Source organism: Rhododendron vialii, chromosome 3a (assembly GCF_030253575.1).
Source record: "Rhododendron vialii isolate Sample 1 chromosome 3a, ASM3025357v1".
Taxonomy (NCBI): Eukaryota; Viridiplantae; Streptophyta; class Magnoliopsida; order Ericales; family Ericaceae; genus Rhododendron; species Rhododendron vialii.
Window position 1 is genome coordinate 12,879,512 of NC_080559.1, and position 14,515 is coordinate 12,894,026.

General features: G+C 36.9%; 1 long non-coding RNA gene across 2 annotated transcripts; it reads right to left on the reverse strand.

Annotated features, from left to right (window-relative positions):
- Nucleotides 1-9,615: 9,615 nt before the first annotated feature.
- Nucleotides 9,616-12,576, reverse strand: LOC131319152 (uncharacterized). 2 transcript variants are annotated; one of them, XR_009197909.1, is made up of 5 exons: nt 12,283-12,576; nt 11,291-11,341; nt 10,816-10,862; nt 10,322-10,387; nt 9,616-10,291 (listed from the first exon to the last, which is right to left on the reverse strand). It is a non-coding gene; the product is annotated as an uncharacterized LOC131319152 (long non-coding RNA). The 2 variants fall into 2 exon arrangements; XR_009197908.1 differs by having other exon boundaries at nt 11,291-12,168.
- Nucleotides 12,577-14,515: the final 1,939 nt, after the last annotated feature.

The window sequence follows — 14,515 nt, forward strand, 5'->3', positions numbered from 1 at the left end:
TATGATAACCTCCAAAACTAATACAATGAGTACTTTAAACAAAATCGAGCCTCAAGTCCCAATCACTTGGGGTTGGCTACATGAATCTTTTTCCTCCATTGAGCTCTGTCAAAGGCCATTTGTTCACACAAACCTACTATACTCATATTGTTGCGCACAACCGCATCTAATGTCAATTTTGGTCTACCTCTCCCCGTAGCATTGCTACCCAAAGCTATCCTATCCATTCTCTTAACTACTGCATCTCCTGGTCTACGGTAGACATGCCCAAACCACCTTAGCCTATTTTCCTTCAACTTCTCTTCTATGGGTGCTACACCAACCATCTTACGAACCGTTTCATTTCTAATCTTGTCTCTTCTAGTCTTACCACACAACAATGAGTACTTTAATTGGGTATAAAAAAAATCAAATAAATAACATATTTTTTGGGGTTTGAAAATGCACGGACTCTCGTAGGGAACATTTAAAGTGGGACAAAGCGAGTATATGAAAAGAAAAACCTGAAATATCATTTATATTCAACATACCTCATTGTCAGCTCCATGCCCTAGCTGGCCATATTGTGGAAGACCAGTGGTCCTAGAAATCAATAGTAATCAGAGCAATCCAAAAACTTCAGAACAACAGAAGTAAAGAACACCAAAACACGCATAAACATCCAGTATAGAAGCTCCTTCGATAGAAGATAACCACACCGAAAAATCAACCCCACAAGTAGCATCTCTGACCTCAGAAACTAGACAGCGTATTGGAGATGACTCAACTTCTATAAAGAAATAAAGTATAATGTCATCTGATGTATAGCATAGCTTAACGGATGACACCCCACAAAGCGACATTTTTATGGATTTCAAGATTTAAAGTACTTGGCTTATACAAGGAAAAAAAACTGAAACAGATGAATATTAATACACTTCCAAGTTCCAACTAAGTCAAATTACTATAGTCTGAGGAGCAACGACCTCTAAAGTGATATATTCTTCACCGAACATTAGAAGTTATGTGATTGCCACTAAACCAAACGTGAGGAAAAAACCCACCATTCTTTTTAATGAACCTGAGCCCAGCTGCCCATGTTTATTCCACCCAAAGGATAAGGAAATTCGATCTTTTGTTACCACCAAAGTATGGCTACTCCGATGATATTATGCCTGAAAGAAAGAAAAAGAAAGGAAAGAAATAGGAATTTTTACCACTAGGTACAGAAAACTACATCTTTATTCCCATTAAGATAAGATAAAATACTTAATTACCACTAAGTCCACTTTTTACAAAATACATTTACCATTAATGGAAGTGTCACCCTAGGATACCCTAGGGTTTTGGGGTATCCTATAAAACCTTAGGATACCCTAGGGTTTAGAATACCCCTAGGGTTTAGGGTATACTAGAGTTTAGGTTTAGGCGCTTTCATAAAGCCCTAGGGTTTAGGTTTAGGCACTTTCATTGGTGTTTTAGGGTGCACTTTACTATCATACGGTTTTAGCGGTTTAGGCTCTTTCATAGGGTACCCTAGGATTTAGACATTTTCATAGGGTACCCTAAAATTTAAGCACTTTCATAGGTTACCCTGGGTTTAGGCACTTTTAGGGTTTAGGGTTTAGACACTTTAATAGGGTTTTAGTGTTTCATTACTTAGAGGTGACCCGGTGGGAATTACTTTTTATTTTCTGTACCTAGACGTAAATAGCCAAAAGTCAAGTTATGATAGGAGGAAAAAAAAGCATAATCATGCAAGAGATACATAACTGAAATCCACCGAAATTCCATCTACATAAGTAATTGCAAACCTATATATGGTCTTGTCTTTTTTATATGGCAATAGATAAACAATTAAATGAAACATGATATCATCATTCAATTAGTCCTTTAAAAATACGTTGTCGGGGATAAATAATAAACTTGGTAAATTACGTCTCGGGTCCCACTAGCCTCCACTCTCTTAAACCCCAAAACTTGCTTTTCTCTCCTACAAACCAGCCAAGCAAAAAAACATGGAGAAAAGTAGAAGCCATAATTTCGGCATAGCGCCATAACAAAACAACAATTGGCTAACCATTTCTCTCCCACGTCGCGCTGAACAATTAAGAATCAGATCCTTTGTTCTATTCCCTCTGTTAGACTTGCAGATTAAGCAAACTCCACCCATTCTAAGGTGCTTTTCAGATCCCTACTCCATTGGAATTTCCTCGCCACCACTGCAGGCCTATGTTCCAATCACTTATCAAAGGTGATAAGTCTGATCAATATTTGAATCCACACCCACATTCCCCACGCCTGGTCGCTTATCAAACAACCAAACAAGATTATCAAACGTGATTAGTCTGGTTGTGCTTAGATTGTTAGACCCAAACACTCGTTCTCCACGCCTTTTTCATTCTTGAAACTTTGATTCTATTTTGTACTTGCAAATCCACATTCACCACTTCAACATCAGTAATTCTCTCCAAGTAAAACCCAGACTGAAAGACAGATGGTGACCAACTAGGACAGTAGGAAGATTTTTGTAAGAGTCTTTTCCCAAACCATATTAATGGCAGCGCACTACAAAGCTATCGCATCACCCACTGGAAATCCTATTTGACTATTTCCCCATGTGTCAAACTTTAGTTCCGTCCATGGTATTGAATGATGATGAAATAAAACTTCTTCTAACCCAACAAACTCCTAATCTACTTCTGAGAATAGTAAGAAATACAATGAAAATAGAAGCATGCTAAAACAAAATCCACTTCCAGTGACGAGAAACTCAACATACCCCAACAGTTCTGATACAAGAGATGGTCCATCACGCAGAATTCAGTCTCCATGCCTACTTGCCCCTTCTGCATTACTACAATGTTTCATGAGTTGAACACATTAAGTAGAAAGCAAGTATAATAATTAGCTTCATAATTAAAACTAATCATACTTCGTTGCGTCCCCAAGTATAGCAACATACCCTACACAGAACATCCAAACCAAGGTCATTGATCCAACAGTTATCTTAAACAACAACCGGAAGCCAAATTCTTTATCAAAACAACAACTTGGCTTATATCTCTGAAAATTCAACTCCAATGGGTATCTATATCCATTGCCAAACTATAGCTTTGTAATTTTTACTCTCTATCTCGCCATTGATGGGACACAGAAAAAATAGCTCCAGCTAAGTTGCTTATCTCTATTTTCTCTGTTGTCATTGGAGCAACATTACCCAATAATGGCCATGTAGCACGGTCGCAAAAAACGATTTTGAAGAAAAATTTCTTCTAACATATTTAAAAATTTGTAAAACATAACGATTTTTATGGATTTTAGATGCCTTGAATGGTGAAAACAGTTCACCAAGTTAGAATAAGACAAAGGGAACAACTTTTTTGCATAGATGCCATGTGGAGTAAATGTCATTCGTTAAAACAACTTTTTGCTTAGATGATTTATAGAGCTCTTCAAAATGAATATTTGGTTTAGTAAAATGGGACATGAGGTAGATTGCATGGGGCCTCAATTTCCCTCAAGTCCTTGAGAACTTTGCAGAAGCCAAGTCCTAATCTTGTTTTTTTCCTTTTATGTTCTTAAAAGAGAGTGTGAGCCAATAGGGGGAAAAAAAAAAAGTTACTCATATTGAAAGAAGAGATATTCCCAAGTCCCCAACATTTATCCCCTACGTCGCGGCTAGAACGCGGCCTAAGATTGTGGGCTAACTAGTGTTGCAAACGAATGAGTTATTCACGAGCATCTCGAGGCTCAGCTCGTTAGTAAATGAGTCAAATCGAGCCTGAGTTAATAGTTACATGACTCATTTGGTAAACAAACCGAGCTCTAACAGCCCTACTAAATGAGCCGAGCACAAACTTGATTAATTAGTTTCTCCATTGAGTCCATCAAATGTCCTTACCCTTCGAACCTGTAAGGTAGGGGAGAGCACAACCGCACACACATAATCTACTTGAAACTAAAATATGCAAGTTACCATGCCTAGAAGACGAAACCAAAATCCTTCAAACATAAAACGTATCGAAATATGAAACTCAAGTAGGAAAGAGCATATAAAACCAAGGGTCCACATTTATGGGCAATTAAGGCCTATGTGGCACCTTATCCTACGCGGGAATATGGAGTATACACCGATGGACGAATTCATTATCCATATGTTTCCGGCTACACAACGAGCATAAAATGGCCAAGTTGACCACCAATACATGGCTCACTAGCCCAAATATCAAGTATCAAATCCCAAATCAATCTCAATGAGTAAAAACAACTTGTATCAACATGAATCTTAAACACAGGTATATAAATGTCTATACTTTATCAACCCTACTCTTCAACAACTTATCAATTATGTCAACAAGAGATAAATCCATATCAACTACCGAAAAACAATAAATGTGCTCTTCAAAAAAATACAAACAATTCATCCATGTACCCTAGACTAGTATATCCATTATCAACCCAATTAAACACAAGCCAATATTAGAAACCACAAATACCCTAGGAATAATATTCTCACCACACCTAATCAAACACTAGATCCATCAATTTCAATCTACAAGTAAAAATATGTAGTTTACACAATCATTCAAATTAGGGCTTTTCTCATAGATCAACATATGAAAATAATTAATTCCCAAACACACTACTTGCATTTTTAAGGTAACTAGTAGAAAACCCTACCTCAAATGTTTAGCACAAGAGAGATGAGTGAGATGATGATGATTGAAAGCCCACAAGCTTGAAATCCCTTGATCCCTCCAAGTTTTCTTGATGTAGACACAAAATACCCAAGCAAAATAAAGGATGCAAGATGATTTGGGTTTGCATGTACGTGTGTGTGTGTGTGTGTGAGGGAGAGGGAGAGAGAGAGAGAGAGAGAGAGAGAGAGAGAGTGCACGGCAAAAGGAAATGGAAATAGAGAAAACACGGTTCTCTGGTGCAAAAATGGTTTTAAGTGTAAAGAAATTACACTTTCCCCCCTCAAGTGCCTAGATTTTATCCTAATACTTGCATTTTATAAACCATTGCACTAGGGCCCCTCAAACTAACACTTAAACAAATAATTAGCTCTAAAAAAAAATTCTAACACTGATCACACGACATATGAGAGTCTCTCAACACACTCGATCAAAGGCCCATGGATTCGAACATGGTCAAGTGAATGTCCACACATTTATATGTATGTCCACACATTTATATGTACAACAATATAAAAAGAATCCGTTGCTCGTAAAATTCATTTCACGTTTAAGAAAATATTTAACAAATAAAGTTTGACACGGGTCTCTACAGAAACCAAGACAAAAATCTACCATGTTAGTAGTATGCCACATCAAACAGACATGAAAAAAATAAATGCCACAAATAGACATGTAAAAAATAAATGCCTATATCTCGGTCTCTTACCCAGGTGGGCAACCCAAGAAGGGGGTGAATTGGGTAATTAAAAATAATTGCGGAATAAAGCTTATTAAATAGAACAATTAAACTATGTATAGTAAATGCACAAATTAAATAAACAATATAAAGGGCAAGTAAGCAAAGAGATAAGGGAGAGAGATTGCAAACGATGTATAGTGGTTTGGCTTGAATTGTCCATTGTCCAGTCTAGTTCACTGCCCTAGAGTCACTTCCACTAACTCAAAATTGTCAGCTTCTGGTGCCGATCCCAACCTTTACAAAGGTAGCTTTCCCGAGGAGCCTACCGAACTACTTTGCTAACTTTCCCGAGGAGTTAGCCGAACCGCTCTGAGTTTTCCAAAACTCAGATTACAAGTACACTGCAAAAATTTACCCCAATTTTTCATAAATTCAAAAAAGATGAGATTTACAGACGAATTTCAGACACTAAAATTCTCTGCAAGAATTCTCGTAGAAGAGTAAGATGCTACAATTTAAGCTCACAATATTTTTGCTCTCAAAGATGAATACAAGTGTAGATTATGAAAGACTCAGAGAGATTGAAGATATTACTCTTGGAGTATTGCAGTATGTGGGATCTTTGGTGAGCTTCTCTTCTGGTGTAGCTTCCTTTTTATAGCCTAAATATTTCGACTGTTTAAGAACAAATCCGTTGAGAGGAAAATCTCTTTTGCTCCAACTTTAATCTTCATTAATAGCAATAGAACATTGAGTGAAAATCTGCCATAGATATTATTTGTATGCCTTAAATGCAAAGCTTAAAAGTCAACAATGGTGGAACAATAAATCATATGGACAACTGCCCCTAATAATGGATGACCACTTTGCAAGGTCAAGAAATGAGCCAGCATGCTACGGGCTACAAACCATTTTGGCTAAAGATTACTTTATGCAAAACTTCTATTGGGCTGTAATAAACTTTGGGCCACAGTATTTAAATAATGTTTTGGGCCAATGGTTCAACTAGCAAAACATGATTTTATAAAGTAGTCCAAAACGAAATAGTATATGAAAATGAATTTTGATGGCTTTTAAAGAAATCAATTGTCATAAAATATAATCAAAAAATAAGTTATTTCTAACATGAACAACCATCATTAGATAATCAAACTCAACAGAAAGCAGCAATGCAACCCAAAGTGCTGGAAGTCCACTCAAAAAAATAAAGCGGCAACAATAGTAGCTTCTATAGGTTTATCCTTTTACATTTAACCATGAATGACGAGGACAATCAATAAAGAACCAAATTCCCGATTGATGAAATTAAACTGGGATCAATAGTAGCTTCTATATAGGTTTATCCTTTTACGTTCGTCAGACCAAAAGGCTCGACTAGAACATGAAACTACAACATATAGATCAACACCTAGGGAAACATTCCCAAATCTAAACTTGACAACAAGCGAAATCCAGTAATATCCCAGAATATAGAACTAAAAACACAAACTCTTTCCCATCAATAAAACAAAGAACAATAAGATCTAATAGGAGAGGGTTTAACATAATAACACTAGGATAAGTGCTCTCTTTCATGCACCTTTTCACCTGGCAGTCTAGCACGGGAAACTCAACCTTGCTTCAATGCAAAAAATAATCACAAATATAGAACTAAAGTAGCTCTTCATGGGGAGATACTGAGAGAAATCAGAATGCAATTGTAAAGAGAAACTAAAATAAAGCTCAAGTGGTCTCACACATTTCAGAAACACATGAAATTAGAAAGAACACCTGCACCAACCATACAAATGTCGAGAAATAACAAGGAGCCAATCCAACATCTACAAATAGAAGAAGAGAGCAACTCAATGCCAATGGATGAAGCACAGAAAAAGTAGTAGATAGGGGATATATCGCTATCTGGGTACAGCCGTATTATCGTCAACGAAATGAACAGCATTTATCATGGTTCCCGCAAACCCACTGCAGCAGATGCTACATAACATGTTGTGGAATGTGAACCACATCTACACAACGTGTGTACGCAATTGGGCTAATGGAAAGAGGAAAAAGGACAGAAAAGACAAAGGAGAAAAACAAGATATTCGGGATTTTTGGAGTTGCTTTCGTAATACTAGAACGCAATTCCAACTTCAACAAATGTTGTAGGGAAAAGCCTACTCCACAGTGGATAAGAACATTAATTAGGATGTTAGAAGTAAAGGAGAGAAAGAGGGAGAACACGTTGCTACTCCTCAACAATTCAACTCCTTGGGAATTGGCTAAAAAAAAACTAAATTGTCTAACGAGCGACCACAAAATAAAACATTTCATAAGGCACAGACACATAAATGGACACAAAAACCCTACCCTACATATATCGCTTATCTTAATGCATCTCATAAACCTGTTACCACAAAAAAACTTCATACGGCAATGCAAAACTCTAAACTTAACGTCCAACAATACATACACATAATCAAAGAAATCTACAAAAACATCAAGATCAGCATATATATATCTAATACCCATGTATCTAGTACCAATCATGCAAAAAATACCGAGAATATATGATGTAAGACAGAGTTGATAGTGCATCTCCCTCTCCATGCCAATAAAGATTTGCAAAACTCCCGTAGGAGAACAGAAAGATAATATAAACAAATACCGTGATATAATATATTACTGATAAATAGTAGATCTTTAGTTCTCAAAAGACAACATAACATAACTACAGAACATTAAAACCTGATGTGATGCAAGGCTTATAGACACTAATGACACACATGGAAATTAAAAGTGACACCGCATTAAACATAAATCTCCATAAATACACCACAATTGGAGAGGTGGTCAAAAAAGGAAGAGCATGTCATACCCAATAAGCTTTTCAATCATCCCAGAAATTATAAACAAAAAAAAGGTAAAAAAGAGAGAATGAAACAAAACCAACAAAATTCAGCTCATATATAATCTCCATATATCTAACACCAATCATGAAAAAACAAGAAGAAGAATCAATTATGTAAGAAAGATAAAACATATAATGTATCTCCTTCTCCATGCCAATAAAGATCTCCAAAACTTATGTGGAAAAAGGAAGCAATATGGGTAAAACCAACACTTTAGTATTATGTTATAAAAACAATAAGAATAGAACCTCAAACTTAGAAACCTACTTCCATATTGTGGGTACCTGAATAACCGTCAGCATGTGGCAAGCCTTGTATGTGCCACAATATCCTCTACTAAGGTAAGAGATTCTATATTGTCGAGGCATTTTGGTGTCACAGTAGAAGAAACCATTTATAATCGAGCCATTTTGGCGTCACGGTAGAAGAAACCATTCAAGTTATGAGCCTAGCCTAGGGAAGGCACATTAACCACCAAGTTTGGTCATCTAGCTAAGACATATCCCCTAAACAAGCTGAGTGTAGACTCGTAATAAAATTCAAAAAGGCAATCCCAATATTATGTGCCAAAAGCCCAAACCCAACAAGAAGACACTATTGAGAGAGTACAAAAAGTGGAAAACCCATAACACTTCGTGAGCAAATTAGAAACAAGTCGAGAAGTATGATACTTTTGTACATAACTATCACATGGATGTGTGCGTGTGTCTTATTGGGCAGAATATTTACCTACAATCCGACACGAGCATGCTTGATCAAGATCTCATCAGAATTCTATATCTTTCCCAAACGTAGAGAGACATTTGATGAGGCCCAAACATCACATAGATTGTATTCATAGAAGCATGATTAAGGTCTTATCTCATTTGAGGCACTGACAAGTACGTCCTTGCTGCAAAAGACACTTTATTAACTTAGTTTCAGTGTGAGATCTAACAAACAACTCCAAGACTCACAAAAGTATCAAGAATCAGAGTTGTGCCACTTACATTTAGCAGCATTCACAATAGTGTAATAGTAAAGAACTGAACAATGGAAAGCAAGTATGAAACCAAAGAATAGATACAATAAAACCTTCTTTTGGGACATCTAAAGGTTGTGCTCCCTTCAACACATGCTGCACAGCAAAGCCTTATCTATGATGGATAGGAATAGCGATTAGGATTTCAGGACCCTGATAACTGATTTCATTCCCATAGGATCCTTTTGTTGCTTTTTCTTTACTTTCACACGTCTCATCAAAAGGAGAGAATTACTTCCTTTAAAACTAGCACCATTTGATCAGAGAGACATGTCGCAAACTTGGTTCTCATCATATAAATGTGATCGACATTGGCTAATAAAAAATTACCCAAAAGGGAGTCTAACTGAAAAGAAAAGCAATAGATTTGGTATCGACCAAATCACATATCTTAGTCTACTTTTATTAAAGGAGGTTTTCGGTCCCTAAGCTCTGGAGTGGATCCTCATTGAACAAAGTTTGATCAATTAGTATTTTAGTACTTAAAAAATAAAAACCTTAGCGGAACGGGGCCTAAGATTCAAACATCCCTCGGCTATCTAGTCCGTGGCGGACAAAGGACGCACAAATTTGACAAAGACATGACCAAGTATAAAATTATGTAGAATTCGCAGGGATTAAAGTAAAACTATTAAGATTTTACAGGAGTTAAAACCTAGGATTTCTTGTAAATACTAAATACATGAGACAAAAGAAACTCTAAAGTTTGGGAGTGTGGTGGCCTCCGTCAATAGTCTTTGTGTTCGTTGATGCATCTAGTCACTATTCGTTGTTATTTTCCTTGCTCATTCAGGAACGGCCAGAAAAGTTGTGTATCCATAGCCTAGGCATGACCAAAATAAAGACAATCTAGACCCTTTTTCTTAAATCTTCAGGACAAGCACATAGGAGTAGTACTTTAATTTACACACCCCACATTTGCTGAAAAGACTAGTCTCTGCTCAACATAAGGAAACTGAGTTCTTTTATTTCAAATCAGTTTGACTGCTGCTGAAGTGCTGACTGTATTTTTGCTCACCTCCCCCATACTGACTGTATTTTTGCTCACCTCCCCCATAAGGTAACGCTCAAATTTGACAGCTGCTTTGGGAAGCAAAACTCCACCAGCTAATTTCTGTGCAGACAAAAAGAAAAGGAAAAGATTGAAAAAAACTCTCAAACAGAGGAGGCTAATGGAGGGAGGTTTGCAGCCATACTTTTCCCCTTCTCAAAGCAAAGAAATACCAGTGAATTAGTATTCTAAAAACACCTTACACACGAAACTATACTGCTTAACTTGCAGATGCACAATTTGGCTTGTCCAAAAATGGATTACAGCCCGATCAATTTATGTTTTCTACTTTCCATATTTTTTACACTTATCTGAAATTTCAATAGACCTCAAAAAAGGAAGTCAACGATATTGCAAAAGATGATGAACCAAACAAGCTGCTTGGTGAACATAGTATACGGTTTGCTTCTGAGAAGTTGTAAAAAGCATATTAATAAATGTAAATGGATTCACAACATAGGGCACCGAAGATGTAAGTTATGGGGAGGTACCACATCTAGATCAGTGCAGGAACGATACCAAGTTCAGATACTTTTCGCTGCAGATTATGTCAAACAAAGTTGTAACCCTAACCACTTCAAGCAATTACTATGAAATTAACAAAATAAAAATAAAAAAGTCAGCTTCAAAAGAACTTCTTCACCTTCAAGATCCATCAACCACATGTATCCTCAAACAAATCAGTAAGAAAGCACATGTAACACAATCTCCCCCAAATAAGTTTTGAAGCCACAACATGAGACAGAGCTCAGTTGTCAGCCATGGATTTTTTAAACTCACCAAAATTACCTAACATGTACTCCCTTTGTGATCACGTGATTGAAAATAGAAACACATATTTAGTAGCTGAAGCAAAACCAACCTCCCTATTCATGCTCCATATTTAAGTCTAGGGCCAAAAGCCATTTTCACCCCAAGAAACACATAGCAATGAAAATTAATGCTCAGAAGACAAATGAATATTACCTCAGGTAGCTCCGCCAAGCGAACCAGAACTCTATTTCCTTGTGGTGCAACCTGCAATTAAACAACACCCACAACCACCTAGATTTAAACAGATGTACTTTTTGAAGAAATAATGTTGTGTAATTACGGGAGGGTCCGACATAGGCGTAATCAATTGTACGTGTGTATGTACTTACATACGTACACGTTCATATACTAGCCGAGGTTTTAAATAACGGCCACTATGTATCAGATTTTGGCCTTTTGATACCATTACATCGTGTATCCGATGATACCCAATATTCACAGGTGTATCGGCCTAATACCCATACATATCAGACTCTCAGTTTGTATCCCGATTTTTGCCCACTTCAAAGCCGCTGCGGCCAGTGCTTGACTGCTACAATAGCTTTAAGTGCTCTAGCACCAAACACAATTTCAGAAATCCATGAACTCTACACTCGATCTCCCTGCGTCAAACTCAATGCTCCCACTACCATTACAGCGTTACTGCCACTGTTATTCGGGCCCCTGCCGCTATTGAAAACCTTGATACTAGCAGCCTAGTCACCAGAAAAGACTTGTCTCTGCTTCCGATCCACTAATACAAGCAAAATCCATGACCCCAACAGACATGCGTAACACGAAATATCGACCAAACATTTGCTTTCTGACACACACACACCCCGCTTCTCTACATACAAAGCAAAACCCAAGACCGGGTAGCAAGCCTGAGCGGAACGGCTTTCCATATCGCCATAATGACTGCACTCACAACTCGAACAACTAGCATAGGTACGCTTCTTGTCCAGCGAGCACAGTTCTAGGCGTATAATATTAGCGACTATTGGGGTTGTGAAGCGATGGTCCCCACAACAGAAACTTCTTGATTTTCAGACCTACAAAGCGAGAGAATGGAAAGAAACGATCTATTTCTTCATGAGATTCTATGCGTGTGGGAAAAAAAAAAGGAGAGAATTTAGGGGGATTTAGATGGAACAAATCGTCGGTACCTGTCGCCGCCGCAGAACTCGTGGAGGCGGCCGCGGCCGGAGAAGACGAAGAGGCTGACATCGACGTCGCAGTGGACAGAGAGTTTGCTGGCTTTCTTCATGAGACCGCCGCGTCGTTCGGAGAACGAGACCTGAGGACTGTTCTTGTCTTCGATTCGCTTCAACTCAAGAAAGGTCAGAAAAGTTGTGTATAACCAAAACCCTAACATCTTCTGGAAGAGGATCCAAGATGTTGAGAGAGAGAGAGAGAGAGAGAGTAACAGGAATGAAGTGGTAACGAAAACCCTAACATCTTCTGGACTTCGGGAAGAGGATCCAAGATGTTGATTGCGTGAGAGAGAGAGAGCAACAGGAATGAAGTGTAGGCGTGACGCGAGATTTATAGGTTGAGTTTGGTGAGGATAGGCGGCTTGGATTAACTGCGCTCTGGGATCGGACGGCTGGTGCCTGTTTTCTTTAAAGGCGGTGCAATCGTTTGCCAGCTGGATTACTTCATTAACAAGGCAACAACGGTCGGTTTTTTTTGAACTGCGACAGTTTTTTTTTTTTTTGGAACGGTTTTGTGAATAGTTTGCGAATTATTTGTTTGTTACATATTTGATGATTTTGTGTCAATATTTTGTAAACTATTGGTTTGTCTCCATGAGAAAATTTTAAAAATTCAAAAATAATGATCAAAATCTTAAAAAAATTCATTGAAAGCAACTTTTTGAATTATTTTTATGAAAAAATTCTAATTTGGTTGGTAATTTTTTTTTTTTATTCCTCTTGCCTATGCCTGTCTATGGACAAGATTGGAATCCGATACAAGTTCGAATGTGCTTCAATCGGATATCTGAGCCGAAAATCCGAATCCAATCATAATTTTATGAATAACAACAAAAATAACTCAAAAAGTCTGTTTGTCTTGAATTATTTTTATCTTTAGTGAACTTTTTTAACATTTAGATCATAATTTTTAAATTTTTAGATTTCTCTTGTTGGAACCAATAATTCATTAAAATTTGACACAAAACTAATAAAAGCAAAAAATTTGTGAATGAGGACAAAAATAATAATAATTCCGCAAGATTATTAAGCCAAAATGGGCCTTAATACTTTATTGTAATTTTTGGATGGACCGCGTAATAATGGGCTTTCTATCCTAAAAAAAATATAGTAGTGGTCTATCATTACTTATTTTTTAAATTAAACGTAATGTATTATGAAAAATAACATGTCTCATAAAAACAAAAAAATAAGTACTTAAAAAACAGTAATCTTAGCAAAACAATGCCTGATTAATAAAAGAATAGTATTTGATTATGAATCCTCTGTGCCCACCAATATATTTTTTGTTCGTTTTGGTGGAATTGGGAAATTTAAAGATTCAATTTTTATATATTCTGGAGAGGATTTAATTCGACACTACAGTATATATACTTTCTTTTCTTTTTCTTTTCTTTTCTTTTTTTAAACTCAACAGCATATATACTACAAAACCTCAGTTTTTTGGTAAAAATTGGTAGTAGGAATCGATCTGTAGTCCATATTGGTGAGGGCCCGCTTAGGGTAAGCCTCAAGCCCTTGGGCTTGAGAAACCAAACAAAAATTATGCTACATAATATAATAATCCGTTTCTCCTATGGACCATCACATTTTAAGCTAAAATGCGGACTACCGTTTTAGCCGTTGGATTGTATTTTGAATGGTTAGGATTCGCGAACAATTTGTCTGTTCACACGAACAGATTGTCCGCGAATCCTGACCATTCAAAATGCAATCCAACGGCAACTGAGGAATCCGCATTTTAGCTTAAAATGCAGTGTTCCATAGGTGAAATGCTCCGCATAATATAATACTATATATATATATATATATATATATATATATATATATATATTTGGAGAAAGATATTGTATGAAGGACGATGACCCTATTCGTTTTGAGTTTTGAGGAAGATTTTTAAGGATAATGAGTGGAGAAAGATAGAAAAAATTTATTAAGAACCGCACACAGTTGTTTTGAGTATCCCAAACGAACAAGTTCTGGTTTGTTGGTCAATAGCATGTAGTAAAGGCAGGGTGATACGGGTTTGACTCTTTTTGGACGTACCTTCAATTTTTCTTTTTAGGATATATAGACATATATGTTTTTTGAGAAAAATGCTCGGGTTTGTTGGTCAACAACATTGGAAGGTTTTTTTAACCTAGTTACTGAAACTAAAGCTTCGTTTGGAACCTAGAGAAAGAAT